The sequence below is a fragment of the Camellia sinensis genome, chromosome 15 (assembly GCF_055761805.1).
Source record: "Camellia sinensis isolate YWXY chromosome 15, ASM5576180v1, whole genome shotgun sequence".
NCBI lineage: Eukaryota > Viridiplantae > Streptophyta > Magnoliopsida > Ericales > Theaceae > Camellia > Camellia sinensis.
The window spans coordinates 127,824,734-127,842,121 of record NC_138975.1 but is presented as its reverse complement, the minus strand read 5'-3'; the positions used below and the strand labels follow the sequence as shown (position 1 = coordinate 127,842,121).

The 17,388-nt window shown below is 38.0% G+C and overlaps 1 long non-coding RNA gene across 1 annotated transcript; it reads right to left on the bottom strand.

Moving 5' to 3' along the window:
• Positions 1-5,324: 5,324 nt before the first annotated feature.
• Positions 5,325-6,101, bottom strand: LOC114301603 (uncharacterized). The gene is made up of 3 exons (XR_014357058.1): positions 5,967-6,101; positions 5,704-5,892; positions 5,325-5,615 (listed from the first exon to the last, which is right to left on the bottom strand). It is a non-coding gene; the product is annotated as an uncharacterized LOC114301603 (long non-coding RNA).
• Positions 6,102-17,388: the final 11,287 nt, after the last annotated feature.

Sequence of the window (17,388 nt, the reverse complement as noted above, 5' to 3'; positions counted from 1 at the left end):
GCGTGTGTCTGGCTACAGACCTGAGGGTTTGAGTTCTTCGCTCGAGCGAGATTTCTTTCGCTCGAGCGAGCTTTTGGGTTGTTGGCTCGAGCAAGGCTTCCTTGGCTCGAGCGTAGCTTTTCTGTGTCTGGTCGCTCGAGCGACCAAGTCTTCGCTCGAGCGAGCCTGTCAGGTTTAAATAGGCAGCAGCATGTTTCAGATTAGTTTTTCATCTACTTTCAGATTCCAAAACCCTAGGTACGAGTTCTCTCTCCCTCTACACACCTTCTCTCTTAGGATTGATCTACTTAGAGTGAGTTTCTACCTTAGATCCTTTATTAAAAAGATAGAGTGGGTCGAGGGCTTCCATTTAATCTGAATTGTTGGTAGTTTGGAGCACTTTGGAATTTGGGTATTCATCCCTATCTTCTCTTTTGGGGCTATTTCTTCGAGGTAGGGATTTCCTACTCCATTCTATAAGTTTTGTTCTAAGTTTTGGTATTTTGATATGTTGGGGATGCTTTGGTAATTTTGGGAAAAACCCTAGTTGTATTAATAAATTAATTTGTATAATTAGTTTAAGGGAATTTGGTTAAATTCATGAACTTGAGGAATTTATTGATTAAATGGTGTGGTGGGATAATTTAAACCACTCGCCTAGTGAATTGTTGTTATTTTTATTTCCAGTCTAGAAATAACTGTTTTGGGCTATCGGTGGAGGATAGTCGTGATTGTTGTAGACATTGCATGTGGATTAGGAATAACTGAAACTAATCACATTGGTTAAGTCATTAATTTCGACTATTGCATTAATACAGAAAATACGTGTATTGATTGAGCATTGCATTTGCATACATTGTTTTGTGTGGGAGGAGATAGGGGATGTACTCCACGGTTTAGGGGAAGATAGGGGATGGACCTCTAAACCGGATTTTGTTTGGGAGGAGATAGGGGATGGACTCCATTAGCATCACTTTTATGTGTGCCTATTTATATTGAAGTGTTTTATTGATACAGCACTAAAATGTGTATCAAACTAGAAGTATGAAGTGTTTTGATTTGAGCCTGAGTCTCAATTGTTTGTTGACATTGGAAGAATGTGAATATGATATATATATAATTCACTATTGTAAGTTTGGCCAGGTTCTGAGCCATATTGATAATGTTGGAAAGTGAAACGTGTCGTTGACAATAGTGTCATGAGATTGGATAATGATGTAATTGATTATCTTGGTTAACCATCTATTGAATGCTATTGCTTTATTCAATGCTTATATTTGGTTTAGTATATTGCTACTGGGCTGTGGCTCACCCTATATGGGAACATCATTTTCAGGTTCAGGTGATAAGCTACCTCCAAAGACATAGCTTGGAAGGACTTGGATTTTGAAGATTATTTTTCAGTTATTTGCTTTCATTTGTTAGTACATGTAAACACACAAGCCTAGGGCTTTATTTGTATTTGAGTTAGAACTCATACTTTTGTATCCAAGTGTTGGCTTGGAAAGATGTAAGCCTGTAGGGCATTTAATTTGATGTTACATGTAATGCTTTTGTTTAGCAAGACTCTGATGAATATTATAATGAACTGTTTCCTTTTTAACATTGCATGTTGATGTTATATATATTTAATGGGTTTATTTTCGAGGGCGTTACAAAATTAATTTGGGGATGTACAGGCCGTATGAAAAGCATCCAACCAACCAAAAAAGACAAAGGACTGAAAATCCAACTCCGAACTGGACAAAAAGAAGCATTTTGTTCGACCTACCCTATTGGAAAACACTTAAGCTTTGACATAACCTTCATGCCACGCACATAGAGAAGAATATATGTGACAATCTACTTGGGACACTATTGAGCATGGATGGCAAGAACAATGACACGGACAAAGCACGTTTGGATCTGGAGGACATGCGAATACGAAAGGAGTTACACTTGATAAGGCATGCGAATGGCTCTTTCGAGAAGCCTCTGGCATTGTACACATTGTCCCGGTAGAGAGACAAGGGTTTTCTGATTTCTTGAAATCGATTAAGTATCCTGATGGCTATGCGGCAAATGTATCCAATTGTGTCACCGCGAATGGAGGTAAGTTAGTTGGCCTCAAGAGTCATGACTGTCATGTCCTTCTACAACAACTTCTTCCCATTAGGATGCGAGGATACCTTCCTATCGAGATTAGGAACACATTGTTTGAGTTGGGAACTTTTTTCAAACAATTGTGTTCAAAGACATTGAGGGTGATTGATTTGGAGAAATTGCAAGAACAAATCGTACTTATACTTTGTAAGCTTGAGAAGATTTTTCCTCCTGCTTTTTTGATGTCATGGTCCAGTTGGCAATTCATTTGCCTTACGAGGCTATGCTTGGAGGGCCTGTGCAATATCGATGGATGTATCCTATTGAGAGGTATAACTGCGAGTTAGAACTTTTTTCATTTAATTATAGTTCAATATGACCATACTGACGATCAGGCTGATGTTTACATGTAGGATCCTCGGACTTCTTAAAGGATTTGTGGGCAATAAAGCTCGACCAGAAGGTTCCATTGCGGAGGGCTACATATCGAAAGAGTGTACAACGTTTTGTTCAATGTATTTGCATGGAGTTAAAACGGTGTTTAACCGGGAAAAAAGGAACTACAATGGGGGTGACAATGGCCCGGGGTTGGCGATTTTCACTCAAAATGTTCGTCCTTTTGGTCAACTCCCAAGGGCAATTGATGTGTCCGTAGCTGACCGCGAATTGGCTCATTGGTTTATTTTACACAATAGTTTGGAAGTGAACGAATATCTAGAGTATGATTCCTCATCATATATGCAACATACATTTTCTACATGGTTTTTATTTTTTAAAGTCTTTATTATTCTAATTACTTATGAATTACATTGTATTAACTAGGGAACACAAGCTCGTGTTGCAACAAAAATATGGAAGTTCATGCAACATTGCAACGCGATAATGCAAAGAATTTCCTAAATGGTTCAAAGATTGCGTAAGCTAAAACTCGTTAGTGTATAGTTTGCAGATAACGTTAAATTATTCTAAGTTTGAATTAACATGACATACTTTCTTGTGTAGATGAACCAATTGCGAAATCAAAAGTCACCCGAAGCAACCGAAGATGTGGTCATTAGCCAATGGACCTAATGCCTTAGTGAACACATATCGGGATGCATTTGAAATGACGTCCGATTCCATACTATCGACTGTGATAACTGTCGTAAATGTCAAAATAGTGGGTTGGTAGTGGAAGGCGACCACCAAGGCCAATTGATAAAGTTCTACGGCTACCTTTGTAAAGTGTGGGAACTGACATATTTGTTTGGACATCGGGTTTTTTTTGTTCCAATGTGAATGGTATAACACCGGTAGTAGTCGAACTTTACATGTTAAACCACATGTGACAACTGTTGATGTAAGAAGTCGATGATATAAAGATGACTCGTTTGTGTTCCCAAGCCAAGTTCAACAAGTTTTCTATGTTCACGATACGAAGTTAGGGCCGAATTGGCGAGTCGTAGAAAAGTTTCAACATCGACGAATTTAGGATGTGCCAGAATTTGATGAAGTGTTGCAAGAAGATGAAACCACTACTGTTGTAACAACTGAGCCTATTGATGATGTTGTTGTTTTGCGTCGGGATGACATTGAACCTGAAATTATTTCAATAGAAGTTTCTCAGTCCAATAATTGTGTACAACCCGAGGGTATTATGGATGATGCTTTCATCTGTGATGACGATGATGAACTAATAATCGTGGGTGATGACGAAGAAGAAGATGAGATAGAAAGTGATTTTGATACAGATACGGACCTAGAGTTTTAACTCACTTTGTTGTAAAATTACTTTATGTGTTCTCTAAGTAGATTGTTTCTTTGTTTCTTTGTCCAGCTTGTTTTGTTGATGTAATGGAGGCAATTAAGAATATGGCGCTTGTTCTTCTTGTATTACGTTGTCAGATGTTATGTATAATTCCTTAATTTTGTGCAATGTTCAACCTCTTAAATTGATGAACCTTGTAATTTGAATTTCATGCCTACTCTTGGTTCTTCAGTAAATTAGCTTTAAATGTGAGTAGACTAATTATGTCTTGTTTCTTCTTCTTCTTCTTGTTCGGACCCCAATTTCCCAAGTGCATTCATATTCTATGAACTTAATACCCTTGTAATTAATTTCCTCTACGATTTCTATGAACTTTGGCAGAAAATTGAAAATCAAATTCATACTCAAGTCAGATTTTCCATTTGGTCTACTGTGCTGTTTGGTAGATTTTTCCAGAATCTGTGGCAGATTTACTCATCTGCTCTATCTCTAGTTGCTGACTTGGAGAGTTTGCTGCTGTTTTTTTCCACTTTGGCTGCTTGATGCTTGACTGCTATGCTTAGGTTCTAGTTAATGGTAAGATGGTTGATTGGCTGAGTTGGGATGTTGTGTTGGTTGCTTAAATGTATTCATGCTGCTCTGCTGAGGCCTTGTTTTGTTGTTTTGTGTGCTGCTGTTTGGTGGTTAATCTGTTTGGTTGTTATTCATGTTGTGTTGGTTGTTAATCTGTTTGTATTCATGCTTGACTGCTATGCTTAGGTGCTGCTGTTTTGTTGTTTTTGTGTTAGTTATTTTAAATGCTTAGGCCTTGTTTTTTGGGTGCTGCTGCAAGATTGTTATGACTATTTGTGCTAATCTGTGCTGATTTGATTATGTGAGACTAATTTGTCACTACAAGAAAATGCACTTTTGGCGACTAAAATTTTAGTCGCCAAAAGTAAGGTTTTTAGTCGCTGAAGCATTTTCCCGACTAAATATGTTGGTCGCTAGATTTGTCGCGGGTAAATGGTCGGGGAAGGTTTTGGAGACTAAAAAAAATTTAGTCGCCAAAAGTCTTACTAATGTTTTAGTAAGGAAAAGTACGAGGTATTGGCGACTAAATATTTTTTAGTAGCCAAAAGTCATAAATTGGCGACTAAATATTTAGTCGCCAAAAGTTTTCAAATAAAATTAATTTTCATTTTCAGCGACTAAAACTTTTAGTCACCCAAAGTATCATTTATTATTAGCTACTAAATATTTAGTCGCAAAAAAATATTAATTTTCATATTTTTTTTAGCTACTAAACTATTTGGTCGCCTAAAGTCTCATATATTTTTTACTACTAAATTTTTAGTCGCCAAAAAATCTTTGGTTTCTTTTTGGCTACTAAATTTTTAGTAGCCAACAAGTTTTATTTTGTTTTTTTGGCTACTAAACATTTAGTCACCAAAAACTTTATTCAATGTTAATTTTTTTTATTATTATTAATTTCTGCACAACCTGTATTTATTTCGTGCAACCTGCACCCTATATATAAACAAAACAATACATATGCCTATTTCTATTTCACTTTCAACCATCCAAAAATTTGGTCTTGTAACATCAAATTCTATACAAACCAAACATAATCCAACCCAAAATAATAATTCCATACAAACAGATAATCATACAAAAATGATGTCCTCCGTATACAAAAGAGAAATATCCACTAGTAATCTATACCATCAGAAAATAACTTCATCTCTGTTGGATCAACAACTATTGTAGTAATTGGTAGTGGAAAAGCTCGAGTTTGTAAAAGTCTTCCAGTAACAAGGTCCCATACCTACAATACGAAAATAAGTCATTTCGAGAAACAAAAATACTCATGCTAGGAAGATATTATTATGAAACATTTAACATAATACCGTAACCTTGCATGTGCCATCGAGGGAGCTTGATAAAAAAATTGAACTTGAGCCACTTGATGCAGGTAATAGGCCCGTTATAGAGGATGAAAGCTCCAACGAAAAATTTAGTTTTAAAGCCACAGTCCAACAATCTGTCTCGTCTACCAAACTTCCACCAAACAATGTGATTACAAAGTCAGTTATTTATTTTTCCTGAAAAATAAAACTAAACAACATTCAAATACAAACATTCAATTGTTGAAGAAACGAAGATTCACTTTTTTTACCCGATCATAGGCCAAATAATGATCATGCCATCTTCTGAACCAGAAATAAGAAATGAATCATCGCTGGAAAATGTCAAGCAAGTCACTGATTTTTGATGTGCGCACCAAGTCCTGACCAATCTCTCATTTGAAATCTACAAATTACCATGACACTCAATATTTGAAAATAATGACTACAAATAATATATACAAATTAAGCTAATGGCCCACAAAGACAACTATTCAGTAATTTTTTATATTGTGATCAATTTAATGTAAAGTATTGATGAGATTAAAAAAAAAAATGATCTTTGCATATGGGGCTACAAAAAGAGTTTATTAACCTCCCAAATTCAAGTGATTGTAACCAATGATCGCTATGATAGATGAATTTTAAAAGTAATTACTAATAGCATTATTACTTTTGTCCAGTTAATCATATGCTATTCACAACGAGAAAGAGAATATTATTACAAACCAAAAATAAAGCAAAAATAAAGAATCCAGCTAATAGGTAATCAATGATAAAGAGCTTATTCTTTGTCAATACTTGGACTGGACTTTTTCATTAATATAATCATGACTTTTTCATTACTTTTGTCCAGTTAATCATGACTTTTTCATTAATTATACTACTGTACTTCTAGTTGGTTTAATGGATTCATTATAATATTTTGTCAAAGAACACATTCATTACATAGTTTGAATTTTCATTCTATGTATTGTCCCTGTTCTCAAACTAAAATTATATATAGTTTAAAGGCCTATTTTTGGATGTATGCTTTCAAATTTTAAATATAGTGATTGATTGCTATTGTATAAGATGCCTAAGTTTTTTTGTTTTCTTGACACATGTCAACACCTGACCTTGGTTTGTCCAAAGGGTCATGAGTTTAAACTTGCACTTGATAAAATTGCACAATGTAATAATAGCCCTGATATGCATGGTGGAGGGTTTTGTGAGTTAATAAGGTAAAGAGAGCAGATTGTGAATTTTTTTTTGATAAATTTGGTGACCATGTTCAATTGTGAAAGCAGATTCAAATAGATTCAAACACTTGGTGACCATGTTCCAATTGTTTCTAATAAAATTGTCACTTGAGCATAGAATCAAACACTTGGCGGGCAAAAAATTTAACAATCCACATATCAAACAAACAATCACCTAAATCAATGATCCAAATTCAGAGTTTCTCATCACTACCCATTTCAGAGTTTGTGTAAGGCCCCTGAAAAATGTATTCTCTTTAAAAACCCTAATGTTTGAATTATTTTATTAAAGCCCCTCAGTTCCTTGAATTATTTCGAATCTTGTCGGTTAGCATTTTTTTTATTATTATTTTATCGAAGCAGGAATTTTTCTAGCCAGATTAGGTTCCCTAACCTAATTTAATCCAATTCTACATGAGTAAGGTTCCAATACATGAAATTAACTCCAAGCCCTTCTTTATTTAAATTCAAAATTTACCCTAAAAACTAGTACTTGTACCCTTGTACCATGAGTACCATCAATCAAGTGAGATATATATAAATATACACCTTGAGGAGTGTGCCCTAGAACCTAAATTAATTAAAAAAATAGCCCCTTCACCCTTCCCTAGGGCCGGCCATTCCAGGAGGAAGTGAGGATACAATTTTCTAAGTCTATCACCATGAAAATCTAGAAACTCACAAACCTAGTACCCTAGACCTATGGATGCTAATTCCAAAACTAGTTTCATTACAACCAAATGTTGCCCAAACCTAAGAGTAAGCCTCCCAAATCATCCCTATTCCTTTAAAACTTCAAACAAATCCTAACATTTCCATCCATTTCCAACTAATGGGCTTTTAGGACATTTTACATCAAAAATTGTCTATATATACCAACACTCCCCTAGCTTGGCAAGCACAAAAAACACACTCACACACATTCGGCTTGAGGAGAGGGAGGAGAGCAAGAGAGAGAAGTCTAGAGAGGAAGAAGGAGAAAGAAGAGAGCCTTCTTGTGCAAAGCTTAGTAGGTAAGCCACAACACAACCTTCTCTTTCATTTTCCTTTTTCAAATACATGTTTCTAAGTGTCCTAACTAATGTTTTCAGATCTGTTATTGATGAGTTACTTGTGTTAAAAATGCTAAGTGTTGAGTATTGATTCTATCTCTCCTGTATTTTCCCCATTGCGGCACAAAACCATCTTTTTTTCATACAAATCTCTCAACTTTCCAAGGGCAAACTTTCAAGAAAATTTTCTGAGTTTAATATATGTTAGTTAGCATGTTTTCATCATAAAATAAATGAAAATTTTCCCTTGGTGGAACGCTTTTCTCATAAATCTTCTTGTTTTGGGCATTTTACCTTAGAATCGGTTTTTGCAGCTCACTTAAAAAATTCTAGAAAAATGTATAAAATTATTCTGGACCTCTATTTTATGTCAAAATCTTCCTTAAGGAGTTATATTTCAACTAAAATTGGTTTCAACGAAAAACATTAAGCGGTTTGCAAGAAAATCAAATTTTCGTAACGGTCTACGGACCTGGACAGAATCTGGACAGCGCTGGAATGTTTTCTAAATAACTTGAAATCTAGAAAAGCAATCCCATTTCTGAAATATGTTCTAGAAACTAGATCAAATCCTCTACGAACCATAGGAAGGCCGAGTCTGGTGAAAGATCTAGAATAGTCCTTTCATTTTAATCTTTATGTGATATTAAATATGGAAATTTCGTTATGCATGGATGTTTTATGCCCTCGTATTTATGAAAATGTTTATTAGCTTATGATCATATCTTGGCATGTATTGTATGTGTTATGTTATGTTCTTCATCTTCTTCATCTTATTGAGGCATGCTTGTGTGGATATTATTATATTGTTAAGCTGTCTAACCTTGATGTAAAACATTTAACTCAACGGGAAACCTTATGGGGAGGGTATTGGGTTTCGAGCACTTGAGTAATGAAAAGATGAGAATATGTGATATATGGATTGTTGGGATGCGTTCCTGTAACAAGTCCGCGGGGGACCTCGCTACGGTTCGGACTCTCGATTTGTGTCACGGTTCTTAATCTGAACCAAAGAGTCCAAATCTGGCAAATCGTTTTGAGAAAAACAGATTTTTCGAAAAGTAGTGCCAAACATGGACTGCTTTGCCAGATACAGAGTCGCCACCTAAATATTTTTAAAATGGGGAAATTTAGGAAACCCTGACTCGGTGCCGAAGGCCACATGTCCGTCATCACCGGAGTTGTCTCGGCTCGGGAGCTTGGGTACGATCGGGGAAGGTCAGCTATGAGCACCCCCTTTCGCCCGGTCTGAAGACCGGCCTCTACTAACCATGATATTCTGTTTTGAAAACTTTATGTGTTCTTATCCCAATTATTATCCTAGAATTACTATGTTATGCGCACAGCAGACAAGTATAAACTAGATTGCCTAATTTGGAAAGAAACATTGCATATCCGTTCGTTTTGAAAATGCTTTAAATTTTGCTACTCGCAAGTAGGCTAAAATACGGATTTCAATGCGTTTTTCCAACTCAAACAATCCAACCTCCACCCACAGGCATTCAAACAGTTTAACACAGAAGCATTTAGCCGCATGGCAAGCATACTGTCATGTTAACATTCACACACATGCGAGATGCTAAAGCATAAATACTTACATCGTACTCCGTGCCAAAACAGTAAACTAGTTAGCAAACATGCATGTCCTAGTTCATGTTAAAAAAAATGGCTAATACATCACATGCAAAAATGCAATCTAGGCAGGCTCGGCTAACCCTAAACATGGCATGTGAAATGCGGTCAACTACCACATATTCAATTTGTGAATTAAGGTACAAATGCAGTTAGCGTGATGTACCGAGCCTAATGCATGCAATACAAATGCATGGATGCACACATGCATAGCATAAGGTATGCTAAATTAAACGTGCCCTAATCTACCATTATAAGCAGGTAAATAAAAGGGAAGAAAGACGTGAGGTTGGAAGACATACACACACTCACGCACGCTTATTACATATTTACCCTCACTCGAAGGGACCAAATAAATATTACAAATTAATTAACTACGCAAGCTAATTAAATATTACAAATTAATTAATTTAATTAACAAATTAAATTAAGCTAAGAAAACAGATAAACTGCCTCGGGAAACGCGCCGCCATGCATAGGCTGCCTCTGTTTTCCTTCCTTCACTCCTCTGGAGGCTGTCAAAACCTCAGGACTGCATCCCTGGACACTGGGGAGTGCCACCGGCTGAGTGGAATTACCACCGGCAGTGGTGTGTGGCCATCGGCACAAAATGGAGTTGTCGGCAGAGGAATGATTGCCGGCCGGCACCTTACACTGCCGGTCGGCAGAATGTTCCTGCAGAATCTGCAAATGACAGCAACAGAGGGCAAGGCAAAGCATGGCAGCACAATTCAAGGCATATATGCACTAACCATGTCCCTTATCATGATAATGACTCAAAGGGGCATGTGCCTCGATTCTCGGACCACCAATCACGCATTTCCATGCATGATGGCCCAAAGAACCAAGTATGCAACTTTGATTTCAAATGCATGCAAACCAATCAAACCAAAGTCCTAATCCCTATCACCAAATCAAGGGGCAAGGAATGCATGCAAAATGCAATGCAACCTAAGCATACAAGCTAAGGATGCAACATGGCATGGCAACTAACTTATGCAAGCATACAAGCATACATATGGCAATGCAAAGGGGTGCAAAGATGGACTTAAACATGAATTAGGCAACTCTAAATAGGCCTAAAACAGTAGCCATAATGCTAAAATGAGGGGCCAAATACACATGCACACATACACATGTTGAAAGGCCAACACTTGGGCACAAGTTGAACCACCCTCAAACACATTTGAAAGGGGGAATCATGGACTAATTAGCATGCAACATGAGCTCTAAAAATGCATGTTAGGATGGTGCCAAACCAAGCAACAAAATCAAGCCAAACATGCAACAAATAGTCCAAGTGTTCAAAACAAACCAATGGGGCATTGAACTACACTTAGTAAGACCAAACATGGCATGGACTAAATGACTAAAAACAGAGTTTTAGCACATAACATAAGGCCCAAAAGACCACTTAGATGGCATCTAAATGGCTCAAAAACAAAGGCATGCACAAATGGTCAAAACAAGGAGCATGCAACACATGCTTAAGAGGCATTAAAGATGCATGCAAGGCAATCAAACAAGCATGGAAATGGGACTGAAATAACATATAAAGTGACCCCAAATCACCAAATCAATGCAAAGATGTCATGTTATACATTCATATGCTCAAGGCCAACAAGCCCAAATACAAAGGAGCTATACCAAGCATGCCAAAATCAACCCAAAAACTTATGGACAGACCTAAAGCATGTCAAGATAAGCACATAATCTTCACAAGACCAAGCCTAAAACATGCTCTAACAAAGGCTAACAACCTAAGACATGTTAAGGCATAACAAGGCATTACAAGGCAACTATGCTAAGCATGCATGGAGTACCAAAACCAACTTAAAATCATGTTATATTATGGATATATAAGCATGAAAAATAGCCTAAATATGCTCAACACACACTCAAGCATAATGCTCTCTCAAGAGGCCAAAACATGCCCTTTTCAAGGACAACAAGGAGAGGGGGTGGCCCTCTCCTTCTTGGGACTTCAAGGCATCACCTTCACCACTGAAATCCCTCAAGATTTCAGTGGTGAAGAGACCCCAACACCAAAATCCCGGAGCTAGCACAAAATGGCTCAAAATGAGGCCTTTCAAGGCCTAAGGGGGGTCAACCACCCTCAAACAACAAAACACTCTTAATAAACAATAAAGAGGGCCTAAAAAAAGAAATTTTTTATGTTATATGATAAGCACAAAAACAGCTCTAAGATAGGTAGAAAATCAATGCAAAAATGGGGAATAAAAGTGTAAGTTTCTTACCCTTGTAGTCCTCTTCAACAATGGTGCTCCAATGGCCCTCTTTTGCTTGAATCCAACTCCAAAACTTCAAAACCAGTCCCTTAGAACCTCAAGAGCTAAAGGAAGGTGAAACACTATGTGTTTGTGTGCAATAGTAAGACACAAGTGCACTAAAACACACACAAGAGGGAAAAGAGAGAGAGAAAGTGTGTCAAACCCTAACCCTAGAACTCAAAACCCTAACAATGGCTGTCTAAGCTCTCAAAATATCTAAACTCTCTCTTTTTTTTCAGCCAAGAGCTCCTCTCTCTCTATATGGCACTTCTTGTCTTGTAAAGCTTACAAGACAAGCTTCATAAGAGGGAGATCCCTCCATACACGTGTATGGAGGGGAGCAAAAGCAAGACAGCTGTCTTAAAATATCTGCAAAAGCAGATGCACAGTAATCGGCTGGCCAAAAATGCCATCTTGGCCAAAAAGAGTGCCGGCCGGCACTAAAAAGTGCTGACCGGCAACAAATAGTGCCGGCCGGCAATATACATTGCCGGTGGTAGCAAAAACCAGCCGGTGGCCTCTAGCCACTGCCGGTGATGGGTGGGGATGGTTTACAAGCCCTACCCTGCCCTTCCAAGGCAAAACACAAGTGTTTGGTGCAAAACCAGACACTACACAGTCAAGTTCGGAGATCCTGAAACAAGGCGCGTGGCCGAGACCTCCGGGAACTCCAAACGAACACAAACATGGATAATCACCGAGTGTTCAAACGGTGACGTCCAAGTCTTGAGGACGGTCAAAAATGGGGTGTCTACAGTTCCCTATTTGGAAGTTAAAGTCTTGCGCAAGTGGTTTTCGGAACCCTTGAACGGAGCGGTTGTATTCGGACCCTAGGTAGTTTGGTGTGAGGAGGGATTTGGGCAAGGCTCTATTTTACCGTCTCTTTTGAGACCCTGCGGTTGGCGCTACGCGGTATATAACCGTTGGTAGGCATTCGAGGTTAGTTCTGCAACAAAGAAGCAAAAGAGGGGGCATACCGAATAATCCGCGCCCGATTCTTGTGGTTGGGAGGACGAAATCTCTTTGGGGGATTTCTAGTTTACTAACATCTAACTTGTAACCCTTTATCTATTTAGTTGAGTATCATGCTTTATTACTTGAGGTTATATTTGTGATTGTGTATTGGACTGGGAAAAAGGGACGGGGTGTGTGTGTGTTTACTGGGCATTCAAAGCTCACGACGTATCATGCTAAGTGCCAAAGAGGAGCTTATAGCTGGAGACAACGAGCCTGAAACCTTCGAAGACTTTTGGCTACTTTAGGAAAGTTAGAAATTTCTTTGATATTTTGTAAGGCTCATATAAAGATTTAAATTTTCTTTTTGGGATGTAATGTAATAGAACAAGCTTTTGAAATTAAGGATATTCGTGGTTGTTATGTACTTATATTCTAATATTTATGTGTTTGAACCTTATCGTTGCTTATGAGACCTTGTGTCAATATTTTTTAAGATCTGTCAAAACGGTAGTGCGCTGCCTAAGAAAGCTGGACTTAGAAGGGAGGCTAATTTGACTCCTCCGACGATCTGGGATCTTACTTGGTTATTGACCATAGGACTCATTGGTGACTCTCCTTTGACTACAACCAATAGTGTATGTGACCGACACAATAGACGGTCCGTCTCACCAAGTCAGCACATTTCTTACCCTATAAGATGACCGACACTTTAGAGTCTATGTGCAGACTCTACATTGGGGAGATCATTCGACTACATGGAATTCCGGTATCTATTGTGTTAGATCGTGATCCACGATTCACCTCTCGATTTTGGGAGAGCCTGCAGGAAGCTCTTGGTACTGAGTTATGTTTTAGCACCGCCTTTCACCCACAGATAGATGGACAATCTGAGCGCACCATCAAGACACTCGAAGATATGTTAAGGGCTTGTGCAATGGATTTTCAAGGAAGTTGGGAACGACACCTACCCCTAATTGAATTCGCCTACAACAACAGTTTTCAAGCTAGCATCGGTATGGCACCCTTTGAAGCATTATATGGACGACCTTGTAGATCGCTAATTTGTTGGGCAGAAGTGGGTGACGCAAATCTGGTAGGACCTGAACTTGTTCTAGAAACTACTGAGAAGGTCAAATTGATCCGACAATGATTAAAGACTGCTCAGGACCGTCAAAAGAATTATGCAGACAGGAGGAGAAGACCATTGATGTTTGGAGTAGGCAGCCACGTGTTCCTAAAGGTGCAACCCAGGCGTGGAGTCGTACGTTTTGGGGGAAAGGGGAAGCTGTCACCACGATATATTGGGCCTTTTGAGGTATTTGAAAGAGTGGGCGAAGTAGCATATAGACTAGCTCTACCCCCGCAGTTAGCAGTGATACATAACGTCTTCCATGTATCTATGTTGAGAAAATACATCGCCGACCCGTCACACGTCCTCAAATGGAAAGAAATCAGTCTTGACAAAGATGTTACATTTAAATAAGGACCGGTAGCAATACAAGATAGTCGAGAGAAGAACCTTAGAGGCAAAACGGTTCACTTGGTAAAAGTGCTATGGCATCATCGGGGAATTGAGGAATCTACTTGGAAACACCAGGATTGGGTGAAGGCAAACTACCCCGAACTTTTCGAAGGCAGTATGTAGTTGAATTTTGGGGACGAAATTATTTTAAGGGGGATAGGTTGTGAGGCCCCTGAAAAATGTATTCTCTTTAAAAACCCTAATGTTTGAATTATTTTATTAAAGCCTCTCAGTTCCTTGAATTATTTCGAATCTTGTCGGTTAGCATTTTTTTATTTTATTTTAGCGAAGCAGGAATTTTTCTTGCCAGATTAGGTTCCCTAACCTAATTTAATTTAAATCTACATGAGTAAGGTTCCAATATATGAAATTAACTCCAAGCCCTTACTTCTTTATTTAACTTCAAAATTTACCCCAAAAACTAGTACTTGTACCCTTGTACCATGAGTACCATCAATCAAGTGAGATATATATATATATATATATATACACCTTGAGGAGTGTGCCCTAGAACCTAAATTAATTAAAAAATAGCCCCTTCACCCTTCCCTAGGGCCGGCCATTCTAGGAGGAAGTAAGGATACAATTTTCAAAGTCTATCATCATGAAAATCTAGAAACTCACAAACCCAGTACCCTAAACCTAGGATGCTAATTCCAAAACTAGTTTCATTACAACCAAATGTTGCCTAAACCTAAGAGTAAGCCTCCCAAATCATCCCTATTCCTTTAAAACTTCAAACAAATCCTAACCTTTCCATCCATTTCCAACTAATGGACTTTTAGGACATTTTAAATCAAAAATTGTCTACATATACCAACACTCCCCTAGCTTGGCAAGCACAAACAACACACTCACACACACATTCGGCTAGAGGAGTGGAAGGAGAGCAAGAGAGAGAAGTGTAGAGAGGAAGAGGGAGGAACAAGAGAGCCTTCTTGTGCAAAGCTTAGTAGGTAAGTCACAACACAACCTTCTCTTTCATTTTCCTTTTCCAAATACATGTTTCTAAGGGTCCTAAATAATGTTTTCAGATCTGTTATTGATGAGTTACTTGTGTTAAAAATGCAAAGAGTTGAGTATTGATTCTATCTCTCCTGTATTTTCCCCATTTCGGCACAAAACCATCTTTTTTTCATACCAATTTTCAAGCAAATTTTATGAGTTTAATATATGTTAGTTAACATGTTTTCATCATAAAATAAACAAAAATTTTCCCTTGGTGGAACGCTTTTCTCATAAATCTTCTTGTTTTGGGCATTTTACCTTAGAATCTGTTTTTGCAGCCCACTTTCAAAAATTCTAGAAAAATGTATAAAATTATTCTGGACCTCTATTTTATGTCAAAATCTTCCTTAAGGAGTTATATTTCAACTAAAATTGGTTTCATCGAAAAACATTAAGCGGTTTGCAAGAAAATCAAATTTTCGTAACGGTCTACGGACCTGGACAGAATCTGGACAGCGCTGGAATGTTTTCTAAATAACTTGAAATCTAGAAAAGCAATCCCATTTCCGAAATATGTTCTAGAAACTAGATCAAATCCTCTACGAACCATAGAAAGGCCGAGTCCGGTGAAAGATCTAGAATAGTCCTTTCATTTTAATCTTTATGTGATATTAAATATGGAAATTTCGTTATGCATGGATGTTTTATGCCCTCGTATTTATGAAAATGTTTATTAACTTATGATCATATCTTGGCGTGTATTGTATGTGTTATGTTATGTTCTTCATCTTCTTCATCTTATTGAGGCATGCTTGTGTGGATATTATTATATTGTTAAGCTGTCTAACCTGGATGTAAAACATTTAACTCAACAAGAAACCTAATGGGGAGGGTATTGGGTTTCGAGCACTTGAGTAATGAAAAGATGAGAATATGAGATATATGGATTGTTGGGATGCGTTCCTTATTTGGAAGTTAAAGTCTTGTGCAAGTGGTTTTCGGAACCCTTGAACGGAGCGGTTGTATTCGGACCCTAGGTGGTTTGGTGTGAGGAGGGATTTGGGCAAGGCCCTATTTTACCGTCTCTTTTGAGGCCCTACGGTTGGCGCTACGCGGTATATAACCGTTGGTAGGCATTCGAGGTTAGTTCTACAACAAAGTATCAAAAGAGTGGGCATACCGAATAATCCGCGTCCGATTGTTGTGGTTGGAAGGACAAAATCTCTTTGGGGGATTTCTAGTTTACTAACATCTAACTTGTAACCCTTTATCTATTTAGTTGAGTATCATGCTTTACTACTTGAGGTTATATTTGTGATTGTGTATTGGACTAGGAAAAAGGGACGGGGTGTGTGCGTGTTTACTGGGCATTCAAAGCTCACGACATATCATGCCAGGTGCCAAAGAGGAGCTTATAGCTGGAGAAGACAAGCCTGAAACCTTCGAAGACTTTTGGCTACCTTAGGAAAGTTAGAAATTTCTTTGATATTTTGTAAGGCTCATATGAAGATTTAAATTTTCTTTTTAGGATGTAATGTAATAGAACAAGCTTTTGAAATTAAGGATATTCGTGGTTATTATGTACTTATATTCTAATATTTATGTGTTTGAACCTTATCGTTTCTTATGAGACCTTGTGTCAATATTTTTTAAGATCTGTCAAAGGGGTAGTGCGCTGCCTAAGAAAGCTAGACTTAGAAGGGAGGCTAATTTGACTCCTCCGGCGATCTAGGATCTTACTTGGTTATTGACCATAGGACTCATTGGCGACTCTCCCTTGACTGCAACCAATAGTGTAGATCAGTTTGTCCACACAATCCACATATCAAACACATTCAATACACAACAAAAACACACAGAGAAAGTACAAAATCGAAATGGGTACTCACTAGAACAGCCTTATGGGCAGAGACGGGAATGGAGTTAGACGCGGGTTTACCGGAATCGTCATCGGAAGCGACTAAAACAATCTCGGAGAAGCAAGGAGTAGAGCGATGGTGGTAATTAGGGGTGCGCGCGGTGCGGTTCGGGCGGTTTGAGAGTAAATTTAT